Consider the following 17,852-nt stretch of genomic DNA (forward strand, 5'->3'; position numbering starts at 1 on the left):
GATCCCCTTGAGGAACAAGAACCAAGAACTAGAAAGTTGTCAGAAATCAAGGCAGCTCCTCTCTCCAGCTCTCCCTCTGGAATCACCTGGTCTCTCAACTTGGCCTCTTATTTTCAAGACAAATTTTTCTTCCCATCAGCTTGCTTCTTATGAATTCCCAATTTGAAACCCAGTTTAAAAGAAATCAATGTCTTCTTAATCTCAGCTTCCCAGGAAAGAGAACCCAATTTGGCCAGTCTAGATTTTATGTCACTGTTGGCACGATAACAAGGGCCAGGGAGCCGCTCTCAGGTGGCACAACGGCCCCTCCACAGGGACTGTGAAAATAATTCTCAAAAAGGGAAGGGCACAGTCATAGAATGGAGAGAACACTGGACAAGGTGTTAAGATATCCAGGTTCTAGTCCTAGCTCTGCCACTGACGTGCTGCATGCTCTTAGGAAAGTCGGTTGACCTCTCTGAGCCTTAATTTCTTCAGACTGCCAGGGCCCAGTTGAGAACTTTAAAGCCTGAAAAGATTGTAAAGTATTTTATCCCACCTACGGCATTGAAAATAAAAACAGTACTGATCCATAAGATAAGGGTCAGGTAGTCTGACAGGATTCTGACCTCTGCCATAATGCTTTTTCAAATGAAATAACAAACCGTTTGGGGAAAAAAGTACTTTTGGGTGTCCCTACTTCACTGGTGCCCTTGGTACTGCTTTCTTTTGTCTTTGGGTAACTCAGCAAAGCCTACCCACTCCAGCCCAGCCCTGCCGAGTGGCCTAATCTCCATGTTGGTGGCATGTGGTGTCACCAAATCCTTCTTTCTGCTATGGCTGACTGGACAAGAACCCCTCACCCAGGTTAGACAAATCAGAGCTTCTTTCCCAGAAAACAGAATTTGGACAAAAAATTCCTTGAGAAACAAAAGACTGATTAATAGGCGTGGGGTACAAGAGCCAAGAGATTGTGTGAAGTCAGGGCTGGGGCTGCTATTTTTCCCCAAGTATATGCACTGCTCAGAGGTTGACCACACACAAAGCCCTTCCCTCACATCTTCCTTGCTAATAAAACCCTGATTTGTGTTCCAGAATTGAGTGGAGAGCACTGAATCTCATAGAAAGGGAGCCCACTGAAATCTTGGGGTGGCCAATGAGATGTGCGGGGAAGTCCGCTTGGGGGATTTGGGAACAGATCCAAATGTTGGCTGAACCTCCAGTGCACGGAGGTGTGAGCCGAAGTGCCTGGGCCCAGGGGCGGCGGAGGATTTGAGTTCTGTTACTGCTGCAGAGCTGCAAACCCACCCAGGAATCGCAGACTGCCTAATTGCCTGCTATAATCTCCATGTCTGCCTACAGCAGCTTCTGTCATTTGCAATCAAAAACATCCTATACCAAGAGAGCAGGCATTGTTGGTATTTAGAGTTTCAGATTCCTCCCTAATGGGATCCAGAACTGCCGCCCTTCTGGCTCCCTTCTACTGAAGCCAGAGTCACCAATTATAATCTCAGTGGCTGACTTTTGAGATAAGGAGTGATAAGGAATCTGTATATCCTTCAGAAAGTAATGCAGCCTCATACAACAAGAGCAATAAACATGTTTACATCCTAAAAAAACAAGTCAATGACAAAAATAAATAAATAAATAAATAAATAAAAATCTGAAGACACGAAGATGCCCATTGTAACATTATCTCTACAGAAGAATGAGCCTGTGCTATTGGGAGTCAGAATCCAGGCTCTGGTGGAGGGGAGCTGGGGCCGTGATAAGTGGAAGGGGACTCAGGGGGCTTCCTGGGTGCTAGGAATGTCCTGTTTCTTGATCTGGTTACATGGATAAGCTCTCTTGTGAAAATTCATCAAGCTGTGCACTTCTGACATGTCCCTTTTATATATGTATATTGTTCTTCAATAAAACATCTCTCTACAAAGAAGAGCAAGAGAAGGATTTTTTTTTTTTTTTTTGCCAAGTGGCTTACAGGATCTCAGTTCCTGGAGCAGGGATTGAACCCAGGCCACAGCAATGAAAGTGCCAAGTCCTAACCACTAGACCACCAGGGAACTCCCAAGAGAAGGATTTTTTAAGTAACTTGTGGCAGATCTATGAATGGGGGACGTTCTGGTGTACTGAAAAATAGTTATACAAAAATAACCATATCTTTTGGGCATCTGCATAATACAACTGTATTGTTTTGCCCACCCCATCCCAATTCATTCTCCAGCCTCCTCTGCCTGCCCTCTGTTTCCCAGAAATCAGTAGTATGGCCCACATCACCCAGGGGCTCCCTTGCCCTCGGGCTTCTGATTGGGTGCAGCCAATGGGAAGGACCAGCAGGAGATCAGAAGGCAGGGGGAGAGAGAGGTGCGGCATTTCTTTCAAACTCCCTCCTTGCTTCAATATCATGTCCCTGCTGGCGGCTACACACCTCCACAACTACAGCCTCTGTCTAGATGCCTCCCCCAGCTCCTGTCCTCGCTGGGGTTCGGTCACACTAGTTCCTTCCCCTGCTTCTCCCTGCCTTTGCTGTGGTGATGGCTTCCCTCTGTTGCTAATCTCTCAGTGCCTCTACCTCCCTTCTCTGATCCCCTAACCCTGCCCACACTCTGAGAACAGTCCCTTCTTTAAGGTTCCTTGAGCATCTGAACTGGATTCAGTTTTCTTCCGGGGCCCTGACTGTTGCAGCCCCTCGCCCACCTTCCCCTGTGACAAGCAAGTGACCTTCCTGGATTCAGTGCTGCAGAGACTCTGCCCTCTGGAGGGGATGGGAGCCAGGCTGGGAGTGTAGCCAGCATTAATTTCAATTTGGCACCAGGAGCAGTGCCAAATGCTTCCGTCTTTTTGAAAAAGCAAATAACTGGGCTCTGCCCCCTACCCATATGTGCTATCATCCTCTCCCTGCCACGGTCCCGCCCCTGCGGGCGAGGCAATGAGCAGGTAGAGCACGCTGAGCTAGGAGAGAGAGGGCGAGGGAAAGAGAAGACTCTGGATGCCATCATATTACCCTCGTGCCCCAAGCAGTAGCACACACCCGCCATGCCGCTCAACTGCTCTAAGGAAAGATCGTCTCTGTCTGGCCACCTCTTCAAGGGGAAACTGATGCTTCACTATGGCAGACCCTGCCATTTGCCTCTCCAATATCTACTCTCTCCTTCCTTCCTTTTCTTACTTTCATTGCAGATAACAGCTCCCCTTGAATTGGAGCTGGCCTTGTGACTTGCTCTGACCCATAGAATGCTGCAGAAGTGATGGCTGTGCCACTTCCAGGCGTAGGGCTTAAGAAGGCCTGTTAGCCTCCACTTTTGCCCTGGAAGCCAGTCACCGTGAAAGACACTTCATTACTCAGAGACCACCATACTGTGAGGAACCCCAAGAAACCACATAAAGAGGCCACGTGGAAGAGCACCAAGGCCCTAGACACATGAGTGAAGCTTTCTTGGATCTTCAGGACTGGCTTAGCTGCCAGCTGAAGGCATTTCAGTGGACGGCCCCAGCCAACACCATGTGGGACAGAAAAATCCCCCAGCTGTACTCACGTCAACCCACAGAAGTGTAAGAAATAATAACTTGTTGTTTTAAGCCACTAGGTTTTGGCATGGTTGGTTACACAGCAATAGATAACTGAAATACCTTTCCATCTCATTGGGACCATGTTCTGTGGGGCTTTGATGCCTGCAGCTGAGTCAGCTTCTTGGGATTTTATGGAGCCAGGTCACCAACATGCTGCACAGAAAAAAGGCAAAAGAGAGAAAAGGTCTGGGTCCTGGATGATACTGTTGAGTTGGCAAACTAAAGCTGGAAGCTTCCTCCTCAAGACTTTTTGTTATGTCAGATTGAATTAAACATCTTATTTCTTAAGCCTCTATTAATCAGTTCTTTTGTTACTGGCTGCTGAACTCACGCCAACTGATATAATAGATTGGTTTCTAATATCGAGCGATATGATACTTGTAAGGCTCTGTAGTAAGCATATCTTTTTATTCTGATGCCTTGACATCTCGGGGCCTTGCTGACACTAGAAAGGACTGCCCCTCTGAAGATTAGCTAATTCCTAGAGAGAGCAAACAACTCACCTGGGAGTGTGCGTTTCCCCTGCAAACCAACCAGTCCAAAGCCCACACCCCAACCATCTAGTTTATCAAGCTCTTAGCTCCAGGCCAATATCCCCCTGCCTTAATCACCCCAGGGCCAGGTACCAGACAAGTGGGGAAGGAACCTGCACCCTAGAGCCTGCTAGAAGTAATCAAAGGAGCCAATCCTAAACCTTCTCCGCCTGCTTACTCTGCCTTCCACGTTCCTTCCTGCAGAAACTACAGTAAAACCTCCTGCCCACGTTTTCCCCTCACTCCCTCTGCCTCCTGATTGACCCTGCTGCTTCCCCATGTACCTTTCCCTACACTGTGAAATAATAGAAAATATATATATTGGTCTCTGCCCCTGGTTCCTGGCACAGAGTTCCTAAAACCCTTGGAATTTGCTAAGTGATAAGAGCATTAAGAACATCTTTTGCCCTAATATTTGATCTTGATCCCAGTTCCTGACACAGATCTCCTAAACGCTTTGGAATTTCCTGGGTGAGAGGTGTGTCTTTTGTTCAAATGAGGTGATTTGTGGTGGGCTTTTGGATGGGGTCTGGTCACCAGAATAAACAAGCCATAATTAGAAGCTTGGAATTTTCAGCCCACCCCACCCCCACCCATTCTCCAGAGAGAAGAGAGGGCCTGAAAATGGAGTTAACGATCAATCATGCCTATGTGATGAAGCCTCCATAAAAATCCCCAAAGTATGGAGTTCGAAAAGCTTCCAGGCTGGTGAACATGTGGAGGTGCTGGGAGGGTGATGTGCTCTCAGAGAGGGCATGGAAGCTCTGCACCCCTCCCCCCATACCTTGCTCTATGCATCTCCATCTGGCTGTTCCTGAGTTATATCCTTTACTATATAATAAACTGGTAAACGTAAGTCAGTGTTTCCCTGAGTTCTGTGAGCTGTTCTAGCAAATAATTGAATCCAAAGGGGAGGAGGTCATGGGAACCTCTGATGTATAGCCAAGTCGGACAGAAGTTGTGGGTAATCTGGGGACCTATGACTTGGTGATTGGCACCTGAAGTGGGGGGCAGTGTCATGGGGCTCCAGGTAGACGGTGTCAGAATTGAGTTAAATTGTAGGACACCCAGCTGGCATCACAGAGAATTGCGTGGTGTGGGAAAAAAACTCACACATCTGGTGTCAGAAGTGTTGTGAGTGTGGTAATAGTGTGAGTAAAGAAGGAACACAGGAGAAGTGAGTTCTTTTTAAACACCTGTGTCTGCTGTGCCTACTTCTAGGGATGTGAGAGTATAAACTTCTTCCTTCATGGCAGTCATTTCCACGTCTGTGTGTCTTACCACACCTGATTAAAACAAATCCCAGGTACCCTTGAAATAGGCATGGTGCCTGGTGCCTGGGGTGCCTGAGGGCATCAGCTGTCAATAATACTGTGCAGAAGATACAAAAGACACAGTTCAGACCTCTAAGAGCTTATATTCTAACTGAGGAAATTCATGTCTGCTGGAACAAGACTCAAGTGGCTATTGCCCCAAGCACAGCCCAGTGTCCCTTGAATGTCGAGGGGTGACAGAGCCCTGGGAGAGCTAGGCTCATGGGGTCCCAGACCCTGGGCATTGTCTCCCCTCCTGGGAACGCTCTCTGGGCAGAATCTGAGCCAGGCTGGGGCTGAGCGAGGTGCTGGGCGAGGCAGCTTGAGGGTGGACACCAAGCGCCAAGGCCAGCAGTAGGACTGGCCAGAGGAGCAGGCTCCCGGGGGCAGAATCATGGGGAATTTTCTGGATTGCTGAGCTCCAGAACTGGGCTGCCCTATAGAGAACCTGCAACTTTCAGTGGGAGGCAGGATTTGCCAGCTAAAGGGGCTGAGCCAGTTTAAATACCTGCTTTTCCTTGTCTGCCCTCCCCGGGGTTTCTGGAATAGGAGCAAGAAGGGACACCCCACAGAGTTCAGAAGTGAAGAATGTGGGCTTCAGTCTGACAGACTCGAGTGTAAATCTCGGCTGTGCCTTTTACAGCTCTATAGCCTGAGGCAAGTCACATCCCCTCTCTGAGCCTCATCTCTTCTGAGAAATAGGGGTAACAACTACCTACCCATGGATTCTCTGAAAATCAGCGCTTAGGCTGGCACATAGTAAATGCACAATAACTTGCTGGTTATTATTATTCAGGAAAATCTAATTAGGGATCTGATTAGGGTTGACTGTCAGGAGGGAGAAAAGAGTATAGTTTCTCCGTCTTTCCAAGGACACACTAGTAGGCTGTACTACTGATCATAAATATTCACTGCCTATCCTGTGTTGAACTCAGATGTGGTCATGTGACTTACTCTGGCCAATGAAATGTGGACAGAAGTGACGCATTACTTCTGGGCAGAAGCTTTAAGAGCTAGTGTGTGGTCCATCAGGCTCTCTCTCCTCTGCCACTATGCCTGGCAATTTCCAGGTGGACTGCTCCCTTAGCTTGGGTGTCAGAGTGAGCCCTGCTTCATAGTATGCATGGAGCGTGTGATCCAGGGCGGCTGACAGAAAAAAGGAAACCACAGCAGTCATTTTTACAGAGAATTGGGATGAATGTTGGAGGGCTGAAAAAGCGCAGGAGAGCAACTAGGCGACACAGAGATGCTAATACAGGAAGCAGCCACTGTCCCTGGGGCCGGTGGACAAAGGGTGGAGGTTGGAGTGTCAGAACCCAGAGCCTTGGAGGAGAAGCCCTCCTCAGAGCTGGGACTCAGACCTCCAAGTGGGGAGTGCTCGGCCCTGTGGGGACACAAGGAGGCTGTTTCCGGGTGTGTGTGTAAAAAACCCAGAGACTGGAACCAGTAGCCACTGCCAGGATGCAGAAGTGTTGCTTGGGTGACCTTGACCTGAACAGACAACAGAAGGAAGGAGCAAGTCCCTCCTCTTTCCTCCAGGCTGTCCGGAGCCTGGAGAGCCTACCAGGAGCAGCTGACAAACCAGGAATGTGGCTAGTGGGGTCCCAGCCCCAGCATCACAGAGCCACGTATGGGAGGGCAGCTTTGGAGCTGAGAGACAGCAGCTTAATAACTAGCATGTGGAGTGAGAGTGAGAAACAAACCCTTGTTTTAAGCCACTGAGTTATTGGGGCTCTTTGTCATTCAGCATAGCCTAGTCCAGCCTGACTATCCTGTAGCCTAGCCTCCAGGCCTGAATCCTAAGTCCCCTCCAAGTGCAATGTGGGGCTTCCCTTCTTACTTCTTTACCTCCTCACCTGCCTTCTATCAAATGTTTTCCCTTTCCAAGAGGTTCTAGAAGCCTCTAAACATTAACCCTCTGAGAGAGGCAGGACTCCTGGTCCTTTGCAAAGGGAAGAAAGAGAGGTGAAGAAACTTGTTCAAGGTCACACAGAGCATTAATTGTACTACTCAGACTTGACCTCAGGATTGCTGACTCCCAAACCTGGTTGCCTGAGGAATTTGGTATTAAAAACAACAGCAGCAACAACAACAACAACAACGGATGCCCAGACCTCAAGCCAAGAGATTCAGATTCAGGAAGTCTGAGAGGGTCTTGATAATGTCTGTTTAAGAACAACAATAGGGCTTCCCTGGTGTTGCAGTGGTTGCGAGTCCACCTGCCAATGCACGGACACGGGTTCATGCCCCGGTCTGGGAAGATCCCACATGCCGTGGAGCGGCTGGGCCCGTGAGCCATGGCCGCTGAGCCTGCGCATCCGGAGCCTGTGCTCCGCAACGGGAGAGGCCACAACAGTGAGAGGCCCGCGTACCGCAAAAAAAAAAAAAAAAAAAAAAAAAGAACAACAATAAAACATGCAAAGATTTATATAGCACGTGCTTCATACCAGGCATTATTCTAAGTGCCTTAAGTACATGAACTCATTTAATCCTCACCACAACCCTATGAGGTCTGTGTTATTCTTTTCCCATTCTACAGATGAGGAAACACAGGCACTTCTCTGTAACAAGTGGGAAATTTGATGCAAGGGAATATCATATTTTTTCAGGAATTGCAAATTGTTTGGCCCACAGTGGCCAACATTTAAAAATCAGGAGCATCCATGCAAAAGAAAATAGAGTACGGTGCTAAGAGCAGAATGCTGGAGCCAGGCTGACCAGGTTTGCAGCTAGGGTGATCAACAGTCCTGGTTCTCCCAGACTGAAGAGTTTCCTGGGAGGTGGGGCTTCTAGTGTCCTGGTTTTAACCAGGATGGTTGGTCACCCTATATTCCATTTCTACCACTTGATAGTATGTAACTTTAGGACAAAACATGTGACCCCCTCAGTTTCCCCATCTGTAAAATGGGGATAATAACTGTATCTACCTTACAACATTCAGTCAATATTTAAGGTGTTTCAAAACTGCCTGAGTGGGCTTCCCTGGTGGTGCAGTGGTTGGGAGTCCGCCCACCAGTGTGAGGGACACGGGTTCAGGCCCTGGTTCGGGGGGATCCCACATGCCGCGGAGCAACTGGGCCCGTGTGCCACAACTACTGAGCCTGTGCTCTAGAGCCCACGAGCCTGGAGCCTGTGCTCCGCCAACAAGAGAAGCCACCGCAATGAGAAGCCCGCACACCGCAACGAAGAATAGCCCCTGCTCGCCACAACTAGAGAAAGCCCACGCGCAGCCAAAAAATAAATAAATAAAATAAATTTAAAACAAACAAACAAACAAACAAAAAAAACAACTGCCTGAGTGTTTGCCATTAATATGATTATAAAAACTTAGATTTCCAGATTTAGTTCCCTTTAAAGATTGGAAGATCTGACAACAAATAACCTATATTCTTATTTATCTACTTATTGAGCAAACATTGTACATAGTGCTTTTTACTACATACCAGGGACTGTTCTAGGTGTTTGGAAACATTCATCATACAGAACATCTCTATGAAGTGGGTTTTATTATTGTCCAATTTTACAGATGAGGAAACTGAGTCACAGGGAGAGGAAGTGACTTGCCCAATGTCATACAATGAGTAAGAGGCAGAGCCAGGATCCAATCCAGCCCATCTGGCTCTATTCAGTGACTGTCAACTAGCACTGGGTCTTAACTGCCCCCTTGAGAAGGGCATGAACTCCCCGGATTTTCTATCTCCCTGACTTTCTATCTCCACTCCTCCCAGACCCTTTAAGCTCCGTGTTTTCTGCCCCCGCATCCCTGGGGGTCTCAACAGCAATGGCACCTTTTCTAAACGATCCGAGGGAACGGAGTTTGAGGTCACTAAGTCAGCTTTCATTTTCTGGGTCCCAGGCTTTCTCGAAAAACGTCTTCTCCTCCAAGAGATTTAGATTAATCCCCTTATCCAGTGGGTCAGGATCAGGCAGACAGTCAGGTCACCTGATACGGCCTGGCCAGACCGGATTACCTGCCGTGACCCCAAAATTCACTCATGCACACCTGCTGCTGAGACATTTGCTGATTAATAACAGCAGAGACTTTGGGGATGGTGTGTTTTTCACCTTCTGGGAAACTCTCTGGCTTGAACACGTAGGCCGCCTGATGTCGGGCTGTAGATAAACATGCCTCTCTTAACCCCTTTTCCCCATCCCCCTAGCTACCCGCCCTGAATCTGCATCATTTGAAAGCTCTACCAGATTCCACATAACTTAATGTCCCAGAAAATAAAAGCTGATTGAGTCAATGGTCATCAAACTAAAGAATTTGAGAGCTGCCAGAATGTTCACAAATCATCCTGGTCAGGGCTGTGTGATGAACTTCTGTTGAGTTTTCCTACTTTCTTGTGGTAAGGGCATCCCAGTATCCCTCTGGAGGTTTATCCTTTGACCCCTCTCAGTCTGTGAGGTTTAGGGGGCCGCCCCCATGGTATCTGGATGCAGGTGGCCTGGATGAAGGTTGCATCTCCCTACAGCCCGGCTCCTTTGTAAAGCTACAGCTCTCACCAGATTCCAGAGCAGCGTTTCCCTTCATGCCTTCGGGCCCCGGGCTCCCTGCTCCTGCCAGGCCCAGAAGTGTCACCACCCACTGCTGGTTCCCTTTCTCCTGCTCAAAGCTGTTACAAGCCCTTCATTAATGATCATCAGTTACCCCCATGTCCCCTGTGGGACCCTAACCGATTGGCACCCCTGCAGGTGGATACACCAGTAGCCCTTCTGACAGCTGAGCACCGCTCTCACCCCCAAGTCTGTTTCCCCAGCCCAAGAACTCATCTGCTTCCCTCTCACTGAAAATTCTACTGCCATCCTCTTGCTTTTAGGGTTGCCCTTCTCACACTTAGTTTCAGAGTGGGGTTCAGTCTCCCAGAAGCCCTCAACCTCACCACTCTGAGTTACTCTCACCGCGCTCGGGATTTTCACAGGCATGAAAATGAGTTCACTGGCTACCTATCCCTGCAGGAAAATCCAGGTGGGGAAGTTACACGCCTTCATCAATCTGCCAAAGTTCAAACTGTCATAGAGGCTGAATGAACTGTTTTCCAGGTTTGGCAAATCGCTCGTGGGCAGGAGGTCATGCTGGTTACAGCATGGGGAGCATGGGCTGTGGAGCAGACAGACCTGAGCTCAAATCCCACCTCTGCCACGTGTTAGCTGTGTGACTTGGGCAAGTGACTTAACCTCTCTGGGCCTCTGTTCTTTCATACAGGCGGCCATGTCACACAACTCCAGAAGGTAGTCATTCACATTGTGGCACCAGAAGGCACCAGTTTTCACAGGCTATGGAGTGAACGCCAACCCAGGAGCCCAGCAAGGAGCAGCGCTGACAATACTACCTCCCTGGATTATTGCTGTCAGTGGTCACTGTAGCAAGAGTAAGCACTCAGGAATCAATCCAATAACAGAAGAAGAAACTGAGGTTCAGAGAGGTTAAATGATGTGTCCCAAGTCGCACATTAGAAAGTGACTGAGTCAGGATTTGAATTCAGGTTTCTTTTCATCCAGAGCCTGTGCCCTCTCTAGTCTGCTGGCCTCCAGTTTGGAAAGCTGCTATGCCACACACGTGTTCACAGCTACAGTCCACCCTTTTCCCCTCAGAGCATGGCTACCATCTCCAATGAGTTTTCTCTCAAGTGCAAATGGTTGTCTCCCCTCTCTCCTTCTCCCACCCCTGCAGAACTCCATGCAGACCCTCACTTTGTTCTTAACATTCCCCCTCCGGCCACTGGTACTTAGATCATCACGTTGGAACCTGCGGCAGACCTCACTAATCAATCCTGGAACTCTTTTCCTGCAGATCTTTCCAGGCAGGTAGCCATTACCCGCTGATTCTAGCGTTCTGTCAGGACAAAAAAAAAGAACACATTTGCTATTCCTTCTTTTTTTTTTTTTTTTTGCGGTATGCGGGCCTCTCACTGTTGTGGCCTCTCCCATTGCGGAGCACAGGCTCCGGACGCGCAGGCCCAGCGGCCATGGCCCACGGGCCTAGCCGCTCCGCGGCATGTGGGATCCTCCCGGACCAGGGCACGAACCCGTGTCTCCCGCATCGGCAGGCGGACTCTCAACCACTGCACCACCAGGGAAGCCCTGCTATTCCTTCTTGAGATTGTAATCTCCTTGAGAGCAGCAGTAGAGTCGTAATCAGCTCTGCCCACTTCCTGCCCCAAAATAGTTGTAAGTTTTCATATATTAAGAACTCAGAAAAATTTTGTGGATGGAAAAATTGTCTTTCCTTCTTATAAGCATGTGACTGTGGACAAGTACCTTCATCTTTCTAACGTCAAACAGAAATGGAAGGTCAGGAAAATGAAGGGACTTGCCCAAGGTCACACAGCTGGTAAGAAGGGGAACAAATTGCGTCAAATCGAGACAAGATCTTCACTATATACCATTGGAGGTGTGGATGCACGTGGAATTCTTAGCACACTGCTTGGCACCTGGTATGAGCTCGATAACACCAGACTTCTTCTGTATAAAAAGGGATTGGCTCTGTTCCGTGGCCACAGCCTTGCATAAAGCTGTTCTCAAGGGCTCTCTGGCCAGAATCTTTCCTTGATAGGAGAACACAAAAGGCCCCAGAAAGCCCAGGTTACTGGCTCACAGACTTGTGAGAATGTACACTCTGGAATACTGGGGCAGAGTAATCTTTCTAGAACCCTGGGCTGGATTCAGGAGCTGTGAGATTGTACTCTTGAGACCCCAGTTTGCCCAGCAGAGAAGCAGAGGTTGGAATGCTGATCCCAAAGGTCTCTCTGACGTTCAAAGTTGTCTTCTACTGCTCCCTCCCCATGGCCCAAAGCAAGTTCGTGGGCAGCAATGATCTTACCAGCCTACTAAGCAACCCTGGGCTGCTACACAGCTGCAGGGAAGGTGGGGACCCAGGAGGCTGGGCCTGGCTCTGAAACAGACCACAACTTCCTGCGGGACCGACTGGCCACGGAAGGCATGACCCTTGATGGAGTCTTTCTTTTTCTCTTTCTTTTTCTTTCTTCCTCCTTACCTCCCTTTCTCCCCTCTTCCCTCCCTCCCTCCTTCCCCTTCACCTTTCTTTCTTTCTTCCTTCTTCCCTTCCTCCATGCCTCTTTCTTTCTCCCTTTCTTTCTTTCTTTCAATTAATTTTTATTGGCATATAGTTGCTTTACAATGTTGTGTTAGTTTCTACTGTACAACAAAATGAATCCGCTATACGTATACATATATCCCCTCTTTTTTGGATTTTCTTCCCATTTAGGTCACCACAGAGCACTGAGTAGAGCTCCCTGTGCTATACAGTAGGTTCTCATTAGTTATCTATTTTGTACATAGTATCAATGGTGTATATATGTCAATCACAATCTCCCAATTCCTCCCACCCCCCCCACTTCTCCCCTTGGTATCTGTACATTTGTTCTCTGTGTCTGTGTCTCTATTTCTGCTTTGCAAATAAGATCATCTATACCATTTTTCTAGATTTCACATATATGCGTTAACATACGATATATGATATTACGATATACGATACTTGTTTTTCTCTTTCTGACTTCACTCTGTATGACAGTCTCTAGGTCCATCCACGTCTCTATAAATGACCCAGTTTTGTTGCTTTTTATGGCTGAGTAATATTCCACTGTATATGTGTACCACATCTTCTTTATCCATTCCTCTGTTGATGGACATTTAGCTTGCTTCCATGTCCTGGCTACTGTAAATAGTGGTGCAATGAAAATTGCAGTGCATGGGTCTTTCTGAATTATGGTTTTCTCTGGGTATATGCCCAGTAGTGGGATTGCTGGGTCATATGGTAGTTCTATTTGTAGTTTTTTAAGGAGCCTCCATACTGTTCTCCATAGTGGCTGCATCAATTTACTTTCCCACTAACAATGCATGAGGATTCCCTTTTCTCCACACCCTCTCCAGCATTTGCTGTTCGTAGATTTTTTGATGATGGCCATTCTGACCAGTGTGAGGTGATACCTCATTGTAGATTTGATTTGCATTTCTCTAACAGTTAGTGACGTTGTTGAGCATCTTTTATGTATTGTTAACCATCTGTATGTCTTCTTTGGAGAAATGTCTATTTAGGTCTTCTGCCCATTTTTGGATTGGGCTGTTTGTTTTTTTGATATGGAGCTTCATGAGCTGTTTTTATATTTTGGAGATTAATCCTTTGTCCGTTGCTTCGTTTGCAAATATTTTCTCCTATTCTGAGGGTTGTCTTTTTGTCTTGTTTATAGTTTCCTTTGCTGTGCAAAAGCTTTTAAGTTTAATTAGGTCCCATTTGTTTATTTTTGTTTTTATTCTCATTACTTTAGGAGGTGGGTGAAAAAAGATCTTGCTGTGATTTATGTCAGAGTGTTCTGCCTATGTTTTCCTCTAAGAGTTTTATAGTGTCTGGTCTTACTTTTAGGTCTTTAATCCACCTTGAGTTTTTTTGTGTGTACGGTGTTTGGAAGTGTTCTAATTTCATTCTTTTACATGTAGCTGTCCAGTTTTCCCAACACCACTTATTGAAGAGGCTGTCTTTTAAAAATATGGAATGGGCTTCCCTGGTGGCACAGTGGTTAAGAATCTGTTTGCCAATGCAGGAGACACAGGTTTGAGCCCTGGTCCGGGAAGATCCCACATGCCGTGGAGCAACTAAAGCCATACACCACAACTGCTGAGCCTGTGCTCTAGAGCCCGCGAGCTACAACTACTGAGCCTGCATGCCACAACTACTGAAACCTGTACAGCTAGAGCCCATGCTCTGCAACAAGAGAAGTCACCGCAATGAGAAGCCTGCACACCGCAACAAAGAGTAGCCCCTCCTTGCCGCAACTAGAGAAAGCCTGCATGCAGCAATGAAGACCCAATGCAGCCAAAAATAAACAATTTTTAAAAAAAATTAGTTCCTTTAAAAAAATTTTTTTAAATATGGAGCGCTTCACAAATTTGCATGTCATCCTTGCACAGAGGCCATGCTAATCTTCTCAGTATTGTTCCAAATTTGGTATATGTGCTGCTGAAGCGAGCTTGCTTTTTCTTTCTTCCTTTCTTTCTTCCTTTCTTTCTTTCTTTCTTTCCTTCCTTCCTTCCTTCTTTCTTTCTTCCTTTCTTTCCTTCCTTCCTTCTTTCTTCCTTTCTTTCCTTCCTTCCTTCCTTCCTTCTTTCTTCCTTTCTTTCCTTCCTTCCTTCTTTCTTCCTTTCTTTCTTTCTCTTTCTTTCTTCTTTCTTTCTTTCTTTCTTTCTTTCTTTCTTTCTTTCTTTCTTTCTTTCTTTCTCTTTCCTTTCTTTCTTCCTTTCTTCTTCCTCCTTCCTTCCTCCCTTCCTCCCTTCCTCCCTTCCTCCCTTCCTCCCTTCCTTCCTTCCTTCCTTCCTTCTTCCTAAACTGCTCATAACCTGCTGATTGAAAACATGGACCCTGGAGCCATGAGTTCAAATCCTGGCTCCACCAGTTACCAGCTCTTGCCTTAGGCAAGTTGCTCAAACTCTCTGTGCCTCAGTTTCCTCATCTATAAAGTGGGGATAATAATAGTACTGACCCTCACAGTACAGCCTCACAGTCCTTGGCCTCACAGAACCTACATCCTAGAAGGGGAGACCAGCATTAAATAAATAATCATACAATTAATTGATAATTATTCTTGCCAAAAGGCAGAGGAGTCAGGTAATGTTTCCCATGCAATTGTGGCTTGTCTATTCATCTATTATCTCTTCCACTATCTTATAAACTCCAAGAAGCCTGGGGTCATGTACATTTTATTTGCTAATGTTTACCTGGCATTGGAGGCACTCATTAACTAGGTTTGGATCAATGGATGAATGAATAAAGTGATGTTCCACTGGAGACCAGAAGGATGAGTTGGAGTAAACCAAGTGAAGAGAGTAGATGGAAGAGCATCCTAGGCAGAGGGAACAGCATGTGCAAAGGCCCTGTGGCTGAAAGGAGGTAGGAGTGTTTGAGGACATAAAGCCAGGACAGTATGTCTGGAGCAAGCAGAGTGAAAGGGAGAGTGGGGCAGGCTGCCCAGGGCCTTGGGAACCCCATAGTGTATTTTCTCTATCAAGTGCCCAGCCAGGGCTGTAATGGGAACTGAGCTGGGGTGTTAGAACGACCTGGGTTTGAGACTTCCCTGGTGGTGCAGTCGTTAAGAATCCTCCTGCCAATGCAGAGGACACAGGTGCTATCCCTGGTCTGGGAAGATCCCACATGCCGCGGAGCAACTAATTCCGTGTGCCACAACTACTGAGCCTGCGTTCTAGAGCCCATGAGCCACAACTACTGAGCCCATGTGCCACAACTACTGAAGGCTGCACGCCTAGAGCCTATGCTCCACAACAAGAGAAGCCACCGCGATGAGAAGCCCACGCACTGCATGGAAGAGTAGACCCCCGCTTGCCGCAGCTAGAGAAAGCCCGCACGGCAATGAAGACCCAACACAGCCAAAAATAAATAAGTAAATTTACTTTTAAAAAGAGAAAAGAAAGACCTGGGTTCAAATCCCAGCTTCTGCATTTTCTGACTGTGTGACAAGTCAACCTCCATGAGCCCTGGATCCTCGTTTGCAAAAGGGACATCATAATAGTAAACTATTGCCTGGGGTTTAGAAAGGATCATAGACTGTAAAGCACTTAGCACAGTGCCTGGCACACAGGTAGTGCTCAAGAAATGTTGCTGTGGTCATAATAATAACATCTCTATGACTGACGCAGGTCTCCTGGTTCTCTTTCACTGTCCCTGAAGCTGAGTCTTCTCCTTAAGGAGGGTCCCCATCTCCATGCCCTCCCGGGGACATAGTTGTTCCTGCTTTCCCCATGCCCCGCTCCCTCAGGCCCTCCTGGAGCTGTTCTCCTTGAAATTCCTGCAGCCAAGACTGAGGAAATGGTTCCCTTGGCTCAGGGCAGAATCTGCACCCATGTTGCTAAGCAACCAACCACCATCCAGATGCCAGCTGCAGCCTGGGCAGAGGGATGGGCGTCAGTACTCTGGGGAGGGCCTCCTGGGGCTCTGCCAGGACCCCAGGCTGCAGCCAGGCCTGAGGGTTCACTGAGAGTCAGCACACAGCAGTGGAAATCCTATGGGGTCAAGGGCAAGTCCAAATGCATTCAGACCCCAGCTCTACAATTTACCAGCTGTGCAGCCTCAGTCAGGTCAGTGAACTTCTCTGAGCCTCAGCTTACTCATCTGAACCATGGAATGCAGACCTAGCTACAAATTGGTCATGAGGATTACAGGGTTTGATGTACATGCAAATGCCCAGCACACAGCACATGCTCAAAGAATCTTGAAATATGGATGTATATACAGGGCTGAGTCCACTAATCTTGTCACCCATCAGTGTCAATAAAATTCAAACTCCTTAGCCTGCCCTTCATGGTTCCCTAAACTGATCCCCCCACTTTCTTCTGTCAACCTAGTTACCCACTAGTTCAGTGTCTCTCACCCTCAGCACTACTGACTTAAAAAAAAAAAAAAAAACAGATTTATTGGCATGTAATTCCTGTATCTTACAATTCCCCCTTTTAAGGTGTACAATTCAGGGACTTCCCTGGTGGTCCAGTGGTTAAGACTCCACGCTCCCAATGCAAGGGGCCCAGGTTCAATGCCTGGTCAGGGAACTAGAACCCACATGCCTCAACCAAGAACCTGTATACCTCAACTAAGATCCTGCATGCCACCTGCAGCAGCAAAGATCCTGTGTGCCACGATGAAGACCCGGTGCAGCCAAATAAATAAATAAAATATTTTTTAAAGTGTACAATTCAATGCTTTTTCATTTATTCACAGAGTTTTGCAACAATCATCACGATCAATTTTAGAATATTTACATCACCCAAAAAGAAACGCCATACCCATTAGCAGTCACTACCCAGCCCTGGCAACCACTCCTCTGCTTTCTGTCTCTATGGATTTGCCTATTCTGGAGATGTTATATAAATGGAATCATATAGGATGTGGTTTTTGTATCTGGCTTCTTTCACTTAGCATAATGTATTCAAGGATCATTCATCTTGTGGTGTGTATCAGTTCTTCATTCCTCTTTACAGCTGAATAATACTCCTTTGTAGGGATAGATCACATTTTGTTTGTCCTTTCATCAGTTGATGGACATGGGCGTTGTTTCTACTTTTTGGCCATTATGAATAATGCTGCCATGAACATTCACGTACAGGTTTTTGTGCGGGCTATTGACACTTTCAGCTGGACAGTTCTTTGTTGTGGGGGCTGCCCTGTGCATTGCAGGATGTTTAGACGCATCCCTGCCTTCCACCCACCTGATGTCAGTAGTACCCAGACCGTGACAACCAACAATGTCTCCAGATGTTGCCCACTGTTCCCTGGGGGACCCCATAACCCTGATCAAGAACCACTGCACCAACTATCTCTTAGCAGTTCCCAAAGCTTGTTCCACGAGCGGAAATACTGGGGAGATGCTCTGAGGAAAATAACCTTCTGTGGTCAACACAGTTTAGGAAAAGACATACAGCCCACCTCCCTGCT

The 17,852-nt window shown here is 47.3% G+C and overlaps 1 non-coding gene across 1 annotated transcript; it reads right to left on the bottom strand.

Moving 5' to 3' along the window:
- Positions 1-14,278: 14,278 nt before the first annotated feature.
- On the bottom strand, positions 14,279-14,381 carry LOC131742987 (U6 spliceosomal RNA). The gene has a single exon (XR_009331645.1). It is a non-coding gene; the product is annotated as a U6 spliceosomal RNA (small nuclear RNA).
- Between the last annotated feature and the right edge of the window lie 3,471 nt (positions 14,382-17,852).

The sequence above is a fragment of the Kogia breviceps genome, chromosome 15 (assembly GCF_026419965.1).
Source record: "Kogia breviceps isolate mKogBre1 chromosome 15, mKogBre1 haplotype 1, whole genome shotgun sequence".
NCBI classification, from domain to species: domain Eukaryota; kingdom Metazoa; phylum Chordata; class Mammalia; order Artiodactyla; family Physeteridae; genus Kogia; species Kogia breviceps.